This window comes from Schistocerca americana, chromosome 11 (genome assembly GCF_021461395.2).
Source record: "Schistocerca americana isolate TAMUIC-IGC-003095 chromosome 11, iqSchAmer2.1, whole genome shotgun sequence".
Lineage (NCBI taxonomy): Eukaryota > Metazoa > Arthropoda > Insecta > Orthoptera > Acrididae > Schistocerca > Schistocerca americana.
The window spans coordinates 142,615,627-142,637,834 of NC_060129.1; positions in this window are offsets into that span (position 1 = coordinate 142,615,627).

Sequence of the window (22,208 nt, forward strand, 5' to 3'; positions counted from 1 at the left end):
TTTTTGTGCATTTCAGGACTCGAACTTAAACAACGGTGCAATTTGACTGCATCATTCACCTCCAGCTGCGGGTTCCCGTACGGCGTGAGCATTTGACTGACGCAACTCCGCTCTCCATTCACTTGTTCCGAGCCGTTAGCTCGATGCACGAGGGCGCACATTGTCCGTTGATTGTTTGCTGCAACTTAAGAGTGCTATCAGTACATATTCTTTTTAGATTTATTAAATACAGGCGGAGAAAGAAGAGTCCATATGGTGAGTACCGTTTTCTATTTTAATAGCACTAATTTCTGTTAGTAAATATTCCCTGTTTTGAGACGCTGTTTTAAAACGTCAATATCTAACAGCAGTGTCTATACAGAAGTTTAAATCCTCGGTCGGACATAACGTTCTCCCAAAGTGGCCTCAATTCATCTCTGACATTAGAAATTAAATTTCCGCTGAATTTTATAACATTTGTGAAGCGATCAGTTAGGCTAATGTTACTCTAATTTCCTTTCCTACTGCCTTTTTGGAGTGATAATATTTTTATTATTAATGCCAATTCAAAAACTTCATTTACACCCAGTAAGTAACTGTATGAATGAAGAACTTTTAAACAACATTAGCACAGTTAATTCTCAAAATAATGTAGGTATCTTTATTTCCATTTGAGGGGGGGGGGGGGTTGATGTAATTGACCAAGAATGTCAATTTTCGATTTATTTTTTATTTGTTAGTACAACTCATGGACAGTAGGTTACCAAAGTTTGTGTTGATATCGCATCCGAAAGGCCTCAAAATTAATTAAAATTATGATGCGGACCTCCCTGCTATGCCCACATTTTGAAGGAGCACTTCAATACCAGCTCAGTGAACAACGATTCCGTGTATTGCTTTCAACCAAATATGTGCAGGATACATCTAGAAGGCCATGATACATACTCTTTGGTTTTATAGATCATCTTTGACTCTGTTCCGTATCATATAATCTAATATGGAAACGAAGCCCTAAAAACACATTTGCATCTGCTACAGTTGTCAGAATTGCAACTTATGATGCAGTTATTGTATTTAATGATGGGAATGTCAGGAGGATGAAAATATTAGAAATAATGGGCTTCAAGATAGGAAATTTTGCTCACGACGTCCTGAAAAAAATAGATTTACAGCACGTCTCTGTAGCTGAAAAGTCTGTTGAAGACCTGGTAAAGGAAAGGATATGGACAACAAGAAACCAGAAGAGACATGTTGAAGGGAAAGACGACCCAGAGTATAAATGTGGTGCCTTCTGTAAAAGTGACATAAGGGAAAAAGTTAGGTTGAACTTTCAATTTCGTGTCCTGAAAAGTTTGTTTTTCAAAGTTTATGTACCTTTTCCTCAGATTCTATGAATGCCAGAATTATGAAATTGTGTACACATATTTCTGTAAACCTAATAAATATTGTCTCAAGAGCAAATTTTGAAATTCTGATTGTAAGCTGAGATATGGGCCAAAGTGCTTGGAATTTTGCATGAATTTAAAATTGTAGAATTATAATTAAAAAATTATGAAAATTTTCCTATTTTACCTTTTCCAAAAGTCTCAGAAGCTTACGACATATAAAGAGATGAAACAGAGAAATTTTTGTAAAAATCTCTTGACTACTTTCTCAGAAAAAGGCACTAAATTATTTTTTGAAGATAAAACTTCAAATTTCATTCAAAAAAAGTTGAATATGCATAATCAAAGGATTTTATATGTAAATGTGTTACTTTCATGTAAAGTGTGGTACAAAATTTCATTACTACATCTCCAAAACTGTGGATTTGGAGCATTTTTGAAATAGTGTGTGTTTTTCATCAACATCCCCCCTTACAAAAGGAGGACGTAGTTTTGTGCCATTACACCTTTTATTCTTGTGGTAAACTGATTTTATGACACTGTGTCAGTAATATAATCACGATTTCTAGCTTTCTGATTTCTAATCTGTCCTAAATAGGTTTGCGTCTTGACTTGAGGAATTTTTCCACCCTGTAGGATAAATTCAGTGCCCCCACCCTGTGTCACTTACATATGTTATGTAAATTTCAGTCGTTGTCATTGATACGTGACTTGCTACTTGCACATATTACACTGTCTGACACATACGAGTTTTTGATGTCATTAGCCTATGTCATTAATATCAGAATTAATATCAGTACCAAAAACGAGATTCCCTCCATTTCATTTAGTTAGTTAGTTACGTGTTCCATTGATCAATAGCACGGAAAAAAACGTTATGATGTAGAACGTATTACACACTAACACGCTTTGGAAAAGAAGTGACGTAATTTTAGTGCGATTGCCGGCTCACAGTAGAGGAGAAATGACGTAATTTTACTGCAACTTATGGCTTGCATTCGAAGGCAAATGGTATAATTTTCGTACGATACTTACAGTGTGCTGTAACGCAGTGGCACATGATCACCTGCCGCCAATGGCTGTAACCTCATGATGCAGCAGCGCATTCAAAGGATAGGTGACTTCCGATTAATAACAGAGAAACACTATGTAGCGTTTTTATACTGGTTGCTTATTATCTCCAGTACATTACCGATATTCTCATTGTTAGACCCAACCGTGTATGGATGCAACGTCAGCCGAAATAGAATCCTCATTTTCCAACAAACTGGCTACACTATTTACTAATGTTAAAAAAGTACAGTAAGTAAATTCCGTATTACATTAATATACATAAAATTGGTTTCGTATTCAGATAGATTAATTCACTCCAACTTACTGGCCGTTGTCAATTGTAACCTAAATTAATAAATTCTTCGTAAACATTAAGAGACACTGCGTAAGGTTATCAATCACTTTTGAATTCAATACTCACATATACGCCGGGAAAACAACGAGAGTGTCAGAACTCGAAGGAAATATATAGACGCTCTAAAATGCCTATAGTAACACAAAATAAAATATTATAGTAAGAGTGAGCATTTCATTTATTTATTAATTTGTTCAACCAAGTACCAACAAACCATTTCATTAGTTTCTCTCAAAAATTGTTTCAGGAACCACAGAAAGGAAAAAAACCTTCTGGGGCTTAGCTTCGTAATCAAAAACGAGAGACGGAAAGGCAAAAAGAGAAACTCTCAGGTTCTATTACGAAATTTTTGACCAAATCTCTAAACGACAGCCAGGAAACTCTTGCCTCTGCCATGTGCTCGACGTCTGGATCTGAAACTATGGAAGCAAGTGAAGGGACGACATGTTGTTCTCCTACTGCCTCTGGTGGTCTCAATGAAAGCATTGACACATGTGATGTTGCTGATAAAGAATCTTCAAGCAGTACAGCGGCAGTTTGTGGGAGTTTGACGATTAGCCAAGACCCAGGGCTGTGGCCTCTTAATATTGATAGTTGGCTTGTTGATATTATAGTTAAACGTGGTCCTGTTCAAGTACGTAATCATACTCATCCCATTAACGATGAGGGAAGAAAGTTTGCCAATACTTGCTATTACAGAAACCTTTATAACAGCTAAAAAGTTAAAAGAGACAGCGTTCTTATCAAAGCATACAGTGTATCGTTTCTGGCATAACATGTTTGGCAGAAGTGTAAGTAATCGTCATGATATGAATGGATTTTCAGATTGGCAGTATTTATCATTGACTCTGAAAAGACACGAAACAAGTGATTACCACAATGAAAATGTGAAGTCATGGGTACAAGTATATAACATGTTACAAACAAAAAACACTGTAAGTCAGATGCAACTGAGACTAATAGAGAAGGAAAACAAAGCATTGGTGTTATGTACTAAAAAGGATTATTGCTGGTATTAAGCTTTTGTCACGAAAATGTCTGGCTTTTTGCTGTTCTTCCAAATAATATATGAACACGATAGTGCAAATTTCTTAGAAGCAGTAGGGATGCTGATATTTTCTGATTCAGTTATGCACGAACATATTCGCAGAACTGAATCAAAATCTCACTCAAGTTGCATGGACGTGGCCCACTATTTAGGAGATCACAATCAAAATGAAATTATTGATTTACTAAGAGCATGGATAAAAAACATATTTTGAAGAAAGTAAAAGAATCTAAATATTGTTCCATCATATTACACTCCAAACCAGATGGAAGCCATACTGAACAAATAACAGTACTACACTCCTGGAAATGGAAAAAAGAACACATTGACACCGGTGTGTCAGACCCACCATACTTGCTCCGGACACTGCGAGAGGGCTGTACAAGCAATGATCACACGCACGGCACAGCGGACACACCAGGAACCGCGGTGTTGGCCGTCGAATGGCGCTAGCTGCGCAGCATTTGTGCACCGCCGCCGTCAGTGCCAGCCAGTTTGCCGTGGCATACGGAGCCCCATCGCAGTCTTTAACACTGGTAGCATGCCGCGACAGCGTGGACGTGAACCGTATGTGCAGTTTACGGACTTTGAGCGAGGGCGTATAATGGGCATGCGGGAGGCCGGGTGGACGTACCGCCGAATTGCTCAACACGTGGGGCGTGAGGTCTCCACAGTACATCGATGTTGTCGCCAGTGGTCGGCGGAAGGTGCACGTGCCCGTCGACCTGGGACCGGACCGCAGCGACGCACGGATGCACGCCAAGACCGTAGGATCCTACGCAGTGCCGTAGGGGACCGCACCGCCACTTCCCAGCAAATTAGGGACACTGTTGCTCCTGGGGTATCGGCGAGGACCATTCGCAACCGTCTCCATGAAGCTGGGCTACGGTCCCGCACACCGTTAGGCCGTCTTCCGCTCACGCCCCAACATCGTGCAGCCCGCCTCCAGTGGTGTCGCGACAGGCGTGAATGGAGGGACGAATGGAGACGTGTCGTCTTCAGCGATGAGAGTCGCTTCTGCCTTGGTGCCAATGATGGTCGTATGCGTGTTTGGCGCCGTGCAGGTGAGCGCCACAATCAGGACTGCATACGACCGAGGCACACAGGGCCAACACCCGGCATCATGGTGTGGGGAGCGATCTCCTACACTGGCCGTACACCACTGGTGATCGTCGAGGGGACACTGAATAGTGCACGGTACATCCAAACCGTCATCGAACCCATCGTTCTACCATTCCTAGACCGGGAAGGGAACTTGCTGTTCCAACAGGACAATGCACGTCCGCATGTATCCCGTGCCACCCAACGTGCTCTAGAAGGTGTAAGTCAACTACCCTGGCCAGCAAGATCTCCGGATCTGTCCCCCATTGAGCATGTTTGGGACTGGATGAAGCGTCGTCTCACGCGGTCTGCACGTCCAGCACGAACGCTGGTCCAACTGAGGCGCCAGGTGGAAATGGCATGGCAAGCCGTTCCACAGGACTACATCCAGCATCTCTACGATCGTCTCCATGGGAGAAAGCAGCCTGCATTGCTGCGAAAGGTGGATATACACTGTACTAGTGCCGACATTGTGCATGCTCTGTTGCCTGTGTCTATGTGCCTGTGGTTCTGTCAGTGTGATCATGTGATGTATCTGACCCCAAGAATGTGTCAATAAAGTTTCCCCTTCCTGGGACAATAAATTCACGGTGTTCTTATTTCAATTGCCAGGAGTGTATTTAGGGACACTTATCTAAATCACACAGACAAGACAGTAGAGGTATGTGAACATTTAATTGGTTTCTGTCCGCTTATCAGTTCAACTGGCGAGGGTTTGTTAAATTTCGTCTAGAATTTATTTTCTGAATTGCACCTAGACATTCGAAATTTGCACATACAAGGTTATGATAATGGCTCTAACATGCGTGGAAAACACAACGGACTGCAGAAAATAATTTTGGATATCAGCCGGCCACGGTGGCCATGCGGTTCTAGGCACTTCAGTCCGGAACCCCGTGATTGATACGGTCGCAGGTTCGAATCCTGCTTCGGGCATGGATGTGTGTGATGTCCTTAGGTTAGTTAGGTTTAAGTAGTTCTAAGTTCTACGGGACTGATGACCTCAGATGTTAAGTCCCATAGTGCTCAGAACCATTTGGATATCAATAAGAGTGCATTTTACATCCCACACTCAGCTCTTGGCTTAACCTTAGTGATGAGTGGTGCAGCAAATATTTCTCCCCAGGCCATCAATTTCTTCGACGTTATTCAAGAAATTTATATCTTCTTTTCATCGTCAACAATTAGGTGGTCAATCATTTGCAAACATTTACCACAGCTAAAACTAAAAGCCTTAAGAGCTACGAGATGGTGTAGCAGAATTGAAGCAATCGAGCCCTAAGGGTTCTACACAGAAAACACATCTGATACTCTGTTGGAAATATCAGAAACTTCTTCTATTTGGGACTGTACCACCACTCTCAAAGCGAAGTCACCTGCTTTAAAAACTCAAAATTATAAATTTATTTGTTGTGTTGTAGTCTGGCATGATGTTTTGAGCGAAATAATTCTTTAAGTACAATGATGCAGAACCCAACATTTAATACTCTGATATGCATCAGTTTGTTAAAGAGCTTCATTGAAAAATTCACAGAATATAGCACAGATGAAAACTTTAAAATAGTTTTAAGGGAAGCTACCAATGTGGCAAACAAACTAAATGCTGAAGCAAGTTTCCCTCCAGTAAAGACACTTCGCCCAAGAAGAAAACCCACTCAGTTTCAGTATGAACATCATGATAAAGTTTTTTTAGACCACAAAATGAATTTCAAAGTAGAGTTTCTTTCCGAATTCTAGATCAGACATTAATTTCCTTAACAAACAGATTTTAAGAGTTAAAAAGTTTAAACGATCTTTTTGGTTTTTTCAGTAGTATATTATCTACATCTACATTGATACTCTGCAAATCACATTTCAGTGCCTGCCAAAGGGTTCATCGAACCACCTTCTCAATTCTCTATTATTCCAATCTCGTATAGTGTGTGGAAAGAACGAATGTTTATATCTTTCCATGCGAGCTCTGATTTCCCTTATTTTACCATGGTGATCGTTTCTCCCTATGTAGGTCGGCGTCAACAAAATATTTCCGCACTCAGAGAAGAAATATGGTGATCGGAATTTAGTGCAAAGATTCCTCCGCAGTGAGAAATCCCTTTGTTTTAATGATGTCCATCCCAAATCCTGTATCATTTCAGTGACACTCTCTCCACTATTTCGTGATAATACAAAACATTTTCGATGTACTCTGTCAATCTTATCTGGTAAGGATCCCACACCATGCAGCAGTATTCTAAAAGAGGACAGACAAGCCCAGTGTTGGCAGTCTCTTTAGTAAATCTTACATTTTCTAAGTATCCTCTCAATAAAATGCAGTCTTTGGTTAGCCTTCCCCACCACATCTACTATGTGTTCCTTCCAATTTATGTTGTTTATAATTGTAATTCCTAGGTATTTAGTTGAATTTACAGCCTTTAGATTTGACTGACTTATGGTGTAACCTAAAGAAGAACTGATGAAACATGGTAAATATTTGCATATGAAACTTAAAGACCGTTCAAGGAATGAAACCGACATTGACGGTACTGATTTTTACAATGAAATTAAAGCTCTAAGGTTGCATTTCCTAGAAAATCAGTCTCGTGAGTCATATATGATTCTTCAGCATTTTTTGAAAAAAAAGATTTAATATTAGCTTTTACCAACACAGCAATAGCGTCAAGAATTTTCTTACTCTGCCAATCACAGTTGCATCCGGTGAAAGATCATTTTCGAGATTAAAAATTATAAAAAATTATCTAAGATCGACAATACATCAATAGAGATTTACAAATTTAGCTATTATTTCAATAGAACATGTGATCTTAGACACCTTAGATACTAGACAGGTAATAGAAGATTTTGCAGTTATGAAAACAAGAAAAGTTCGATTTTTGTGATTATATGTAAATGTGGAGGAAACTTTCACTCAAGTCTTGGATTGCCAACGGTGATTGTCATTTATATGTAATAGCTAGTGAATTAGTAAGTAAATGGATTTTCTTTTTTTGTTATTAAAATTGTTATTAAAGAAATTCTGTATCACGAAAGTGCTGATGACATGTCTCTAATACGAGTGTGAAAAAAAGGTTTTGTAGGGTCGAGAGGGGGGGGGGGGGGAGGGCGGCGGCAAAATCTGGTTTATGCAGGGGCAAGCAGCGGGCCTGACACCATTACCTGACACTTTCTATCTGTAAATAATGCCTTTTAGAGAGAGTCTCAATGTAATAGTGCTTTGGAACAGCATTTATTTATAGAGTGTTAGCTATAATTAGTTATAATATAAATCACGAACCAAAATTATTGTATTTGCTAGTGTACCTTCTCATATACTACACAGTATATTACCCATTACATCACAACATTTCCTGAAACCTTTGTACACTGATAACTCATTATCTGACATTCAGTATCAATAAACTGTACCTTTTCAAGAGGTCCTCAATGTGCTAGTGTATTGGGACACCATTTACTTATACAACATAAGTTATAATGCTTTTAAAATATAAAACACGCCAAGTACGAACCTGACTTCAGCGGGGTGCTTCAACGAAAGTATATTTTTGAAAGAAGCGAATCCATACTACCTATCCTGACATAAATACAAATAAAGGCATGTACCTGGAACATGTCCAGCCCATTAACCTCCTCAACAGCAATCGAGCGCTCGCTCCCCAACAAAAAGTTAACCGGTACACTCCAGGGTGCCTACGCACCACGTAAATTCGTTGGTCTACACCACATAATCAACATCGCGTGGTCTTTGGTTCTCATTGTATAGTGCAGCACGTATTTTACCCCGTTTGCTTGTTTGTAGGGTTTGTACTGAAAATAATAACTGCAGTTAGAAATCATGCATCTTTATTTGAAATAGTTTCAAAATTAAAATCTTAGATCACATACTACAAACTGTAAGTGTAGGTTAGGGTGGTAGCTGATAATTTGGTTGAGAGTTGACGGATGTGATTGGAAAATAAATATTGTGTTAACAGATTTATTTATAGCATACCCCGTCTCCTCTCGTACTATATTTGAAGTACATCTCATTATAAAAACAAAATGCAAAGTGAATTCAGCAGAATTGTACAATAGATGATGTAGATTCACTGGACAAGCGTTTTGATGCATATTGTGTAGACATCGTGTACAAACTGTGAAAATAGCATGTGGGGGTTCCATTGCATAAATTTAACCTAAATGATTTGGGAAAACTTTCACATGAAATATTCTGCATGTTCATTTGTAATCAGTTGATATACTGCCCGCACAGCGCCACGTGCCCATCAGCTGCTACCAGACAAGTGGCATACAGAACTAATCCAATGTGCTGCTTATTTGTAGTAATGAGTATGGACTTAAATCAATCTAGTTCTAATACAAGTCAGTGAGATGAAGACGAAGAACACTTAAAGCATTTACTAAACACGTAACTCTGTGTCTCATGTCACATGCTCACTTTGTCTTTTTAACTCTTTGGGAAGTTAAAACTGCGCATGGCCCCTATAGGCCAGGAATAATTTCATCATTCATCACCAAATTGTTTATTAATTAATAACGGACACATGTTCACTTAGCAACCACAATGCAACTACTTGAACATGGCGGCTGGTAGCACTAGAAAACATTATGTCATAGTCACAAAGACTGGGCCAACGAGACATACGAGCCTTGCAATGAACCTGTGACGTCGCGCTAGTCGGCTTGTCTGCCACACTTTGTGAACGCTTGGCTTCTTGCAAGGCCCACAGGAAATCGATATGTAAGGGGAGTTGGAAAGTCCTGTCCCGACATTATGAAATTTAGTGACTTGGCTTCCCTGTATTTCAGGAACCACTGTAGCCATTGACATGAAACTTTTATGGAATATTAAACTGTATGTTCTGTGTCTACTGAACTATAATATTTGCATTTCAGCCACTGCTTTCGGAAATACAATTTCTTAATCACACAGTTAAAATTTTGTGTACTTTTTTTATGTTATCCTAAATAATTTTAATTATACATAACATTATGCTCTTCTTTTAGTTCAGTAAACTCAGGAAGTGTATGTTACTACTCCCTGAAAATTTGAATACTCTACTGAAAGTGGTTACTGAGATTTAGGGGAAAATGCAACAGAAAATGTAAATTTTCAGGAACGGCTTCTAAAGTTTCAACAGCCTGTAACTCACTTAATATATGCTTATTTTTTTATTTTTAGTCACTCAAAAGCACCCTGCACCATACTGTATAACATACTTTCGATATTTTTCCAATTTTCTCTTCTTTTCTTCTTTCTGGACTCCTTAGTGGCCAACTGTGCTCAGTACTCTGCTTTATCAATGCGAACCGTTTCCATCTGTTCAAGTTCTCTGATGCAGTTTGCTCCAGGATTAACTCCCATATGCTGTAGCACTTTACCCCTATCAATGTTGCCAACATTAAAAGCAATAACAGCATCACTGACCCCCACTTTAGTGCTTTCACTCCAACAAAAACATTTTATGGTTAGCGAGACCGTATAATATAACTGAACGACTCATTGGAATTTTGAGTCTGACCATGCTGACACTTCTTCAGTAATTAAGGATTTGCCAGGTCTCTGTAAATAGGTTTAAGATATCCATGACTGCTGCTGGGATGGAATGTTTATGGCTGTATGAACTGTTTGAGTACTGGCCATTGTGGTAATTGCACCATGAATCAGGTCCAGGAGGGCAAAGGTGGTGTACTGGTTTTTCATGAGTAGACAGTATGTGGGAGAGGGTAGCCCATACTGCCTGCTTCATTTCCAACAAATCCTCAGTATTATTTCTAATGGCCATCCCATAATACTGTTGTAGTTCATCAATCGTTTTGTCTCTCAGCCTGCTGCTTATGGTTTTACCATAAGAAAGTTTCTTGTCTCTCACACTTTGTTTCAACTTCCTCAATCTGGTGCCCATCATCTTCTGGACATGACGAATACAAACAGGTAATTTAACCTTTATAACACAGCAATCCATAGCCTTCTACATAAAAAATTACCGATTTTATTACATTTTGAAGTTGTTGTTGTTGTTGTTGTGTTCTTCAGTCCTGAGACTGGTTTGATGCAGCTCTCCATGCTACTCTATCCTGTGCAAGCTTCTTCATCTCCCAGTACCTGCTGCAACCTACATCCTTCTCAATCTGCTTAGTGTATTCATCTCTTGGTCTCCCTCTACGATTTTTACCCTCCACGCTGCCCTCCAATGCTAAATTTGTGATCCCTTGATGCCTCAAAACATGTCCTACCAACCGATCCCTTCTTCTAGTAGATTTTGAAGTAGTGCACATATTAATTTTAACATTTTCAACCGGTGTAGATTACATTTAAAAAATACTTCCCATGTGAGTATATATATATACTCACATATATACTCACATATATATACTCACATGTGAGTATATATATACTCACATGGGAAGTATTTTTTAAATGTAATCTACACTGGTTGAAAATGTTAAAATTTATATATATATAAAATCACATCGGAAGTATTTTATTGTATTTTTTTAAAAGTTAAAATTAATGTGTGCGCTACTTCAAGATCTAATAAAATCGGTAATTTTTTATGTAGAAGGGTGTGGATTGCTGTGTTATAAAGGTTATATATATATAATTTTATTCAGAAAATTGCAATTTATAATGTGATAAAAGTCAGAAAATGTGAAAAAATTCCATTCTAATCCCTTAATTGGAAAAGTCTTAACTTTGTCATTTGCTATTGAGAACTTCCATGCATTCAAACACACAATCAGGATTAAACACACAATCAGGAATTATTAAACTTGTCTGAACTAGTTACTCGCTCCCCACTGGAGACAGCTGCTGCCACTTGTAAGACCTGTAATGTCACTTGTTGAGAGGTAAGTGTCATGGCCTATCTTTTTCGTGGACCACACGAAGACAATTGACTTGTACCGATATGTATTGAGTAGAACTGGGGAGCAAAGTGCCCTGGCTTTGATGACAGACAGTAGCACATGTTGTTTATATAAAATCCTGTTGTTTCATTGTTTGGTTATAAGAAATTGTGTTTCTGGAAACCTCAATTTCAGAACAGTATTTTGTAAAAAACGATTTCTCGTTCTAAGGTTTATCACAAGTTTTTAAAAATCGAAAACTGTGATTTTTATGACTGGTTAGGGGGGAGGGGAGGGAAGGGGGCAATGTATGGTGAAAGAGGGGGAGGGGGTGCATTACAGCGCCAAGGAACTCAGGGATTAAGCACTCTGTTAAACTACTTGGGTTGTGCTTCAACTACATAGATCAATGTACACTTCTGTTAAAACTCACACAAAAAATAAAAATACCTTGCGGTGCTAATAGGGTGAATATGTATTGTTGTCACATGCAAACATAATGCATCACTTTAATGTAATTACATCTTTATCTACTGATAGGTTACTTATTTCTCACTCTCCTTGCACTTGGAAGTTTTTCCTTGGGTAATTACAGAAAAATAGCTTTTTGTTATATTTTTCTGATGTATGTCAGTCAGATGTTTGATATTTTGAAACACAATTTTTATAAAAATTATCACATTAAGACGTTCTGGAAATGATTCTTTTTTTAGTTATTTCCTTAACAGTTTCCTCGCTAAAACTATTTTTCTTCAGTACATAATGCATTTCTGATAGAGAACACACTTTCTGCAGCAGAATTAGTACCAGGTAGAGCTAACATAACGCAATAATTAGCTGCGAATTCTTGCAACACATATCTTGAGATGAAAATAAGTTGAAAGTGACAGACCTCATTCAGTCTGGTTTAATCAAAGAGAGTATTTTCCGTGTACTTTGGGTACAACACATTTGTTCTCCATTTGGTTCTGCAACATGTTTCTTGAAGACATGCTATTTCAGAATATGTGGCACAGTTAATGTAAAATGGGACAATGTATGTCGTGTATGTATTTTGTAAGGACAATACAACACTTGAGCTAAATACGAGATGTTCCCACAAAATACAAGACGTCTGGTCACCCTGTGCTAAGTACCCTTGTTCTCAAATATTGGATGAATGTAGTCTGGGTATTCTGCACACCTCACAATATGTACACAGTACTTGTGTTACTGCATTAAACCTTCAACATAAAACTGTGCCTCGTAACAGTGGCAGCTCATGAAAGAATTTAGCAATTTTCTGAAATCTAGTGGTCTATGGCGTTTTCATATACAGGGGTAATAATTTTAACTAAACTGAATATATTAATTGTATGTATACAGGTTGAATTGATTAAATATATGAAAATGTATAATCAACAGTTTAACACTGCAATAAAAGAAAAAATGAAAAAGACAAAATGCTGGTAGCAGCGAAAAAGGACCCTGAGTCGACATGCTTGGCAACTTATTTTGGTTCATTGTATCTCTGAGGAGCAGGAGATTAGTGTTTAACATCCCACTAGAATCAGAGCATTAGAGATGGAGCATAAGCTCGGATTAGGGAAGAATGGGAAAGGGAATCAGCCATGCCCTTCCGAGGGAACCACCAAGGTATTTGTATGAAGCAATTTAGGGAAATCACAGTAAAGCTAAATCAGGATGGCTGGACGCATGTTTGAATCATTGTTCACCCAGGTTCGAGTGCAGTGTGCTAATCACTGCACCACCTAGCTCAGTTTGTAGCTCGGCCACTGTGCCATTATGTCTAGTGTTCCTTGAAAATCTCACAGTCTTCACTTTCGCAATACATTACATGCACTTTCAAAGAAAAATACTGACCTCATACTGTGGGCAGTGTAGCACTCATAGTACTGGAAGGGACAATGTCACATCAGAGCATTATGAAAGGTGTTGAATGAATGAAAGTTTTCAAAACAGATTGGTCAGTAGTGTAGCTAGAAGTGTAGAGTTGGTTGTAAGGCAGCAGTTAATCTGTGAGTTGCAAAAGTCTACAAATGTGAACAGGAAATCTTAGTCACAGTGTCATACTGAGCTGTAGCATAGCTAAAGAGCAGATTAGGTTGTCCGCGCTTGGGTCGATCCCCTCAGCCTTGTTTGTTCAAATGGTTCAAATGGCTCTGAGCACTATGGGACTTAACATCTGTGGTCATCAGTCCCCTAGAACTTAGAATTACTTAAACCTAACTAACCTAAGGACATCACACACATCCATGCCCGAGGCAGGATTCGAACCTGCGACCGTAGCAGTCCCGCAGTTCCGGACTGAGCGCCTGAACCGCTAGACCACCGCGGCCGGCAGCCTTGTTTGTCTGCAGAGTTACAACACTCATGACACACTGCAGGTCTCTTCACCTGCCAATAGCTGAACACCCACCCAATGGCTGCATTCTGTCAGATTTCAACTGACGTGTAAATTTGGCCTCATAATTTACACCAGCATCTGCTTTGTTTTCATCTACACCCTAATAATTTTGCAGACATTATTTATGAGGGAGTAAGATGCATGTAGGAGATAGTTACGAACAAATATGTCTGTAATCAATGTGTAACCTCCTGCGTATGCCACAAGTTTGCTGCCAAAAGAGAAATTGATTCTGCAGTTTATGGGAGTGCATGCACACGGTATTATGGACCATTAATTAATGTCTGGCTATGTCGTTTGTGTAAATTTAGAATCTACTGCTGTTGGTCCTGACGAGGCCTTGTTCACATACTCAGACATAAGGCAACATAAGGCATGATATGAATATTACTGTGAAACTTAGCTCTCAGGCCACTGATCACGGCGAGGGTGTCTTGAAACACCCACCATTTCATGAAGTTAACACGTCCTGGGTTGATAGTAACATGGGAGTGGGTATATTTTGACTGTTGTCTAATTTTTATTTTTTCTTTATTATCTTTTTTGGCTTTTTGGTTTATATTCAGTTCTTTAAACTTAAAATATAGTTCATTTGTCACTTTGTATTTGTTTTTGTTGGGGTAGGGAGTTTAGGCATGTGGGTTGGACATGTTGGGTTGAATGAGTGATACAGTTCGTTTTGACAGTGTTTAGGGAAGGGAAGGGAAGGTTTGGTTTGGGTTTAGTTTTTGCATGGCTTCGGCCATTATTTATTTTTTTCCTCTCTTGTGGGTTTCTATCTTCTTTTAATTAATTAATTAACTTGATTTAATTCACTTTGTTGGTTGTTTTTTTTCTCAGCCTGTTTGTACTTTCAAGTACTTAGATTTTTGCCTTTCAGGAATGTTGAAAGACGAAGTCTACATAGAAAAGTAAACATAAGAGGTGAACTGATCGTTCATGTTACAAATAGTGCTGATCTTGTAAAAGAAGGTCGAGATGGCCTCAGAAGAGGTCTACAAGTGCTACTGCTGAGAGGAAAGGGCAATGGAATTGGAGTGGAGCTTATTAAAATCACTGTTCAATTTAACACCTTCTGATTGCATTAGTTTGGATTAGAGACCAACAGCTATATCTCTGTCAACAATAAAGTTGCACACATCATAAGGAATGTTTTATACTGATCAGTCTATCACACATATCTCAAAATATTTACTACCCCTCCAGAAAAAACGTTATTCTGGGCTAGCTCGCCAGTGAGGAAAGAAAGTGATTGTTCCATATATGTGTGCAGTAACTGTGATGGCCACTCTAGAGCCTCTGGCAGACAGCTTCTTAAGGAGTTTTGGGTACTGTCAACAGCAGCAGAGAACATTTACTGCATTAAGAAATTAGTCATCAAGAATTAGCCACAGTATGAAAGCAACACTAACATTTATTAATGTAATAGTAGAATGAGAAATGACTTACTCTACTAGTGATGTGAAGAATTTAATTGATATTTAGAATTGTGGAACTGTTGTTTATCCATTTCATGTCCTACATTTACAATCAATTTGGTATGTGTACAGGAGACATGTCAAAAATTTATAATATAGTTATAATGATTTTTTCACTAATAAACAACAGTACTAAAATAAATAGTAACTCTAAAACTCTATTTCCTTGAATATGTAACACATTGTATCCAGCTCAAATTTCCTGTTTGTCTTGGATGAATTCATCCACTGAGGAATAACAACTCGGTGTTGGTGCCTCATATAGCTTTCTTTTAAGTGGGCCAGATTAATTTGCATTAACTTGTTTCCTTAAAATGTGCTATAAATTTTCGTTTCTGTGTATTCAAGTCAATGGTTGTACAGTTTACACAGTGGGTGGGAAACACAAAATTGTCTTTGTTTCTTGTATCATATGAGTGAATAAAATAGTTTCCCTCAAATAATTCCAGGTCTCATATCTCATATGTATAGGAATGGCAGAGTTAATATTTTAAGTTTTCTTAACAAAGGAAACCATGTTTCTTTAAAAAAAGGAAAAATTCTAATAGCTGCTGATTTTAATACTGATATCATATATGATAGTAGCTATACTTCAAACTTTTCTGACCTGAAATTGAATTCCTTTGAATCTAACACAGACAATGGTCGATCAGCAAACTGTACTAACAATATTTTAGCTAATTAAGTATATGACGATGTGTGTAAATTTTGTCTAGATTTAAGTATTTCAGATCATTGTGCATTGTTCATTGAGCTGCCACAGACAGTAAAGTACACTCCATGTGTGAAAATCCATATGAGAAAGAACTTTTTAAAATTTATGATGCACATATTTCAAATGATTTTTTCTGTATTTTTTATACCTGCACTATGCTTATTGAGTTGCCTCAAACAACACCACACCTAAGAATGGGTTCAAAGTAGCTTGTATATGCTACTTTTATTGTATCCACATTATTTGCAGTTGACGATATTTGCAATGCAAGTGCAAAGCTGCTCAATTTGTTTGCTGGCTACTTAATTTTTGCCTGCCAGCTCAAGCTTTTACACAAATTTAATCCCAACCATTTGTCTGAGCCAGCTTCTTCTATAGCTTGTTTGTTATGAATAATATTAATCTGCTCACATTTTGAATCTTTGGTTTTATGTACTTGCAGCTTGTGAGTCTTAGATATGTTTAGATGCAACATATTTAGCTGAAACCAATTTTTTAAGGCACTGAGGATACAAATCACAGACTTGGGAATTTTTCTGAATCCTGATTTTCAATTAACACAGAAGTATCTTCTGCAAACAGAACTGATGGGGAGCTGATATTTAATGGTATGTTTGTTTAAGAAAATGCATTTGCGACAGAGAGAGACAGAGAGAGGAGAGAAGAGAGAGAGAGAGAGAGAGAGAGAGAGAGAGAGAGAGAGAGAGAGAGAGACGTTTAATATAATATATATAAATCATTGTATGCAGGCGCATGATTTCGGGTGAGTGAATATACATAAATATTAATCAATAAATATTAGCAGAAATCGATTTAGTGAACATTAGAGCATGTCATTATATACAGTGTAAAATATTATGTAGCGATACAGTATAAAATCACAGTCTAAAATAACAGTCGCGACACTTCGTCTCGGTTTTATTTATTTATTTATTTATTTATGCATTTATGTTACCTGGCAAGATTAGGGCCTTCAGGCCCTCTCTTACACCTAACCAGGCATACTCAGATTGAACGAATTTCAGTTTGTACAGAACATTATGGACATACCACGTTACACAGTATTAATGTTAAAGAAAAAAATAGAGTAATACAAGGATAATTATAGCAATCAAAAAATAATTATAACAATCAAGAATAATAGGCTAATAATAGTAATGACTATGTATATGAAAGTAAACATATTTGTCTTTTATGAATGTCAGTCCTATTGCTAGTTTGGAATTTTCTCGTTATGTACTTGCAGCTTGTGAGTTTTTCACATCGAGCAGAGATATAAGACGATAGAATGGGGTGAGAGAGATATAGAAGAGGTAGCTAGGTTAGAGGAAGAGAAATATAATGGTAAAATTTGAAGCTATGATGGAGAGGAGAAAGAAAGAGATGAGAGGGACACAACAGTGGTGGCTATACCGTCCCTAATATGTAAGTTTTGAGTTCCCTCTTGAATGTTGAGTGTTTCTGGATAAGACGCAGATCACAGGGGAGCGTGTTCCATAGTCATATGGCTGGGACAGAGAATGACACGGAGAAAGATTTTGTGTTATGAAAAGGTACAGCCAAGATGATTGATGTATCCGATCTGGTATTACGGTTGTGGAATGATGAAAGGTGTTTAATGTGAGAAGATAAGTATTTGGGGCACCAGTGACTAAGAAATCGATGAAATATGCACATCGTGTGGAGATCGTGTACCTTATGTGGGCGTATCCAACCTAGCTGGGAGTATGAAGGACTGATATGATCATACAACTGTATATTGCACACGTATCTAACGCAAGCATTCATCACTAGCTTGAGGCATCTCGAATTGTCACTATTTGTGCCGTGTTGTACTACATCACAGTAGTAAAGATTGGACAAGACTAGTGTTTGGACTAATTTTTGTTTAACATGGGTTGGAAACATTTTTCTAAATTTTTGGATTGCATGTAGGGAGGAGAGCGATTTCTGGCAAGCTGTGGCTGTTTGTTCTTCCCAGTTTAGGTGCTCATCCAAGATTATTCCAAAGTCTTTTGCTGTTTTTTGGTATGGTAGTCGGGTACCATTGAGGAGTATTTGAGAGACTCTTTCGCGATAAGTACCGGCTGATTAACTTTGGATGAGATATAAGAATGACCTGGGATTTCTTGGGGTTTAGTTTCAGACCTAGGTTCTGTGCCCATCGAGAAACAGAGCAAAGATCTGCCTTAATACTCGCTACTGCGTCAGCAATGTCCTTGGGGCTTGCACTTATGTACAGTTGGATGTCGTTGGCCTACAGATGGTAGTTGCAGGAGTGAATCACTGAAGAAATATCATTAATGTACAGCGAGAAGAGTAATGGACCAAGGACAGAGCCTTGGGGAACTCCAGAGCGCATGTTTTTCCATGATGACTTCTCCAACCCACAAATGACTTGTTGACTTCTGTTTTCGAGGTAGCTGTCGAACCAGTGTATTGAGCTATTTGAGAAATTCAACTGTTTCATTTTAATTAGTAATATATCAAAGTCAACTGTATCAAAAGCCTTGCTAAAGTCAAGTAGTGTTAGGATGGTAGCTTCATGTCTGTCCATAGCATGTTTAATGTCATCAGTTACTTCGATTAATGCAGTTGCTGTGCTATGGTGCTTTCGGAAGCCTGATTGATATTTATCATAGATGTTATGAGTTTTGAGGTAATCCATCAGTGGTTCATGGACAATGTATTCTAGAGCTTTAGATATTGCAGGTAGTATGCTGATTGGCCTGTAGTCACCTGGCGTCTTTGGGTTGTCAGTCTTGGGTATAGGTCGAATTAAACTTTGCTTCCACTCAGTAAGATATGTACTACTGACAAGAGACTGGTTGAAGATGTCTATGATAATTGGAATAATAGTGTCTACAACGTTCTTAATCATGCCAATGCTCACTCCATCATTTCCTACTGCCTAGGATGAGATTCTCATAATTGCCTTGTGTACTGTGCCTGTAGTGACATGATTTAGGAAAAACTTGTCTCTCGAGAGATTGATATCTTGGGGCTGGTAATCTGTCACTGCGTGACAGTTTACAGCTGTTGAGAAGAAATCATTCAATTCTTCTGTAGACGCTTGATAAACAACGTCAGACCTTCGCTTCCCTATACCGAAACTGCGCAGCTTCTTCCACAGTGCAGCAGGTTTCGATATGCCGCATATGACAGAGTGGGCATGTCTGATTTTGGCATTCCTCACACTTTGCTTGGTTCTGTTTCAGAGTTTCCTGTGAGCTTCATACGCCTCGGAGTTGGGTTACGCTTGAAGGCCCTATGTGCAGCATCGTGTTTATTCATTAACTGGCGTAATTCAGTGATGAGCCACGGAGAGGGAGCTCTCTTTACCTTGACAGTGCATTGAGGAGCATGTTTGTCATACAGTGCAATAATTTTGCGACATAATTCCCGAATTTTTCCGTCTAAAGTCGGTTCATTGCCTATATCATGCCAAGGGATGTCTGAGCAATCCTTTTGAAGAGCGTCATGGTTAAAAATTTTTAGGTTTCTGTAGGTTACTAGGAGAGATTTTTCTTTGGTAGTATGCATTGAGTAGTTTAAGAATATCACATCATGAGCAGAGAGCCCTGGAGCGGATGTCTGATTGGCGCGAATTATTCTATCTGGTCGCTTTGTTGCTATTATATCTGTGAGTGTATGTCTGTGTGGTGTGTGGGGGGTTGGGTCCAGCGGTGTTATACTCATATCATTGGAGTGCAACAGTCCCCTTAGTTTTTCTGCAGAGTGCGGTTTTAACTGTAAGTCGATGTTTGTGTCGCCCATAACGATTATGTGTTCATACTGTGAGATGAGCAAGGACAGGCAGACTGAAAGAAGGACATAGCACTGACGTTTGGAGATTTATAAATTACTCCAATTAGCAGTTTCTGATTTGATGTATGTATTTCGAAAAACAAGAACTCTGCTTCTCCTTCGCCCTTTGCATCCGATGTGCAAAGTGTTTCAGGTCAGAGTGAACATAGGCACCCACACCACACCGCGTCGTGTTTCACGATCTGCCGTTAGGAGAGAGTAGCCAGTGATTCAGATAGCGTCGGAAGAAATGTTTTTGTTTCAACCAAGTTTCAGAGACGAGGATAATATGGAACAGCGACTGGCAGAACAGGTCATAGAACTCGTCGAAGTGAGCCGTTAGCGACTGCGCGTTCACATGGGCCACAAAGAGCCCACTGCCGGAAGCGGTCCGTCCCATTGTGGCCGCCTATAGGACCGAGCGCGCTCCGTCTACCTGCTGGCTGGAAGAGGATCAAAAGCTGTAATTCGCGGGGGAAGACATATTTGCAGGTGTGCCCAAGGTCGTGGCTGACTCAAGCGTCTGTGGGCTAAAGGTGAGAAACAGGCTGGAAGTATCGAACAAGGGAGCCAAGAGAAAGACGGAAAGTGCAGTAGTGGTTACGAAAAAGATAATAGTAGTAGTAGTGGTAGTGACGAGGATGAAAATGATAGATATAGAAAGGCGGATTTAAGGAGATTCCTGTTAATGGAGAAGTGTTAATTCCTGTTCGACTGACAATATGAATGTACATGAGCCCTTATGATGGAGAAATAATGAAGCAATATTTACGTTAAAAAATGAAAAAAAAAATTAACTTATATTAGACAGAGTACAATATGAGACTATGTGTCTCACGAGATTTCGCTCAGTCTTTCAGTTCGAACATGTTCGTCACCGTTTTCCTCCCTCCTCACATCTTGACTACGATCCTGCCATCCCGGGTCCATACATTTTGAAGGCCAAACTGTGTTATCACAGCGTTCAAAACTTTTAGTCTTTCGCGCGTCAGATCTTCCCTCAGGGTAACCCCACTCTTGGCGAGTTTTCTTTTCTGAGCAAACACTTCAGCTCTTTTCTGGTAGGACACAAATTTAATTATTATGGGCCTGGGTTTCATGGCACCTGGCTGTGTGGGCAACACGGTGGCTTCTGTCAAATATCGGTCACGTCGACCTGCACGCCAAGTTTCTCACGCACAAGGCTAATGAGCAGGAAGTCGGTGTTTTCACGATCGTTTTCAGCTACCCCGAACAAGCGCAAGCTGTTCCTTCGCTGATACTGCTCAATTTCATCGGTGGCCGCAGACAGTTTAGCTTCTACGTCGGCGGCTTTTGTCTCTTGTGCGGCCAGGGACTTTCTCAGAGACTGGATTTCGGCGCTGTTTCACCCGACAGACTCTTGCAGTTTGTCCATGACCGCGGCCGTCACAGAGTCCGTGATGGATTGCACTATTACGTCTAGCGTGTCTTTACTGTGCAGCGCCGCACTCACCTGGGACCGGACGAGCTCCCCGATGTCAGGCAGCGAGGCCTCACCTGCCGCCGGAGACCGGGCGCCCGCGCTGCCTGCGCCCCTGTAGCCTCGCCTGCTGCCGCTTACTCGTGCTCTTCCCATTTTTCACTCACTTATCACTTGTGGTAATCAATGGAGAACAACACACCACGGCAAGTAACACTTGTTTGGTCGGATGCACACGTTGTGGACTGCCGCACTGCTCTGTAACACCTTCAATGAGCGGAAAAACTCGCGAGCCGAAGAAACGTACGTCACTCAGTGGCCGCCATCTTACTTACTTTCCCTTTTATTATCTGCAGCGCTAGCAGCGCCCCATGTGGCCAGCAAGCGACACTTCTGAGTACGATATCGGATGAGTGGGAATGCTAACGTTTATACTGATTTGTAACATTACTCTTACAATATGTAGTGTGAGTTGTGCCATAACAATGGACAATAACTAAAAAATTACATCACATTTGTGTTTCCTTAGTGATCTAAACACCCTGGGAGATAAGAAACCGTGCATTACAGGGCAGTTTATTTATGATTCTCTTGTA